Source organism: Pteropus vampyrus, unplaced genomic scaffold (genome assembly GCF_000151845.1).
Source record: "Pteropus vampyrus isolate Shadow unplaced genomic scaffold, Pvam_2.0 Scaffold292, whole genome shotgun sequence".
Classification (NCBI taxonomy): Eukaryota; Metazoa; Chordata; class Mammalia; order Chiroptera; family Pteropodidae; genus Pteropus; species Pteropus vampyrus.
The window spans coordinates 289,201-290,055 of NW_011889073.1; positions in this window are offsets into that span (position 1 = coordinate 289,201).

Genomic DNA, 855 nt, shown 5'->3' on the forward strand with positions numbered 1-855 from the left:
ACACAGATTTCAGACTCCTAGCCTCCAGAACGAGAGGATTTTTCTGTTGGTTAAGGCCACCTCGTTTGTGGCCCTTCGTTACAGCAGCCCTGAGAAACTAGCACATCACGTAAATACAATTCTCCACTCCAGCTGCAGACCGGACTCCCAACGCGAGCCAACGCTCTTCAGAACCCACGTGCTGACCTCACAGGGTCAGGGAGAGAGGGACGCAGGGGACTGTCCCATGCTCCCCACCCTCGTGTGCCCTGCTGATGTCAGGTCAACATATGTAAATGTATTTAATGTCCACCATATGTAATTAATAACACAGAAAGCATATCCAACCATCTATCGAATGTTTCCTAAGCACCTACTATTTGTAAGCAGCTTTCTAAGCGATGGGGAGACTTCCTTGAACGAAACCGCCAAAACGTCCTGTTCTCGTGGAGCTTTCATTCCAGCAGAGGAAGAGAGGCAGTTATAAAACACAGACGTGAAACTCACGGACTATCAGGTGGTAATAAAGGTTGTGAAGAAAAATCAAACCGAGACAGGAAGCGCAGGGGGTTGGGGGTAGGTGTCCACTATTAACTGGTGGGGAGGGGTCAGGTAAGGCCTCATGAGATGATGCTGCAGGAGGAACCTGCAGACGGTGAGGGTCCAGCCCACAGACGTTCCAGGGAAGTTGTTCAGGCAAAGGTATCAGCGAGCGTGGAGGCTCTGGGGCTGGAAGGTGCCTAGCACCCTAGGGAACCAGCGAGGAGGCCGGGGCGGAGCGGAGGGCGAGGGAGGGCACAGTGTAGAAGATGGCCATGTGCGGCACAGAGAACCTGTTAGGACGTCGGTGTTCGTCTGAGAGAGATGAGGAGCATC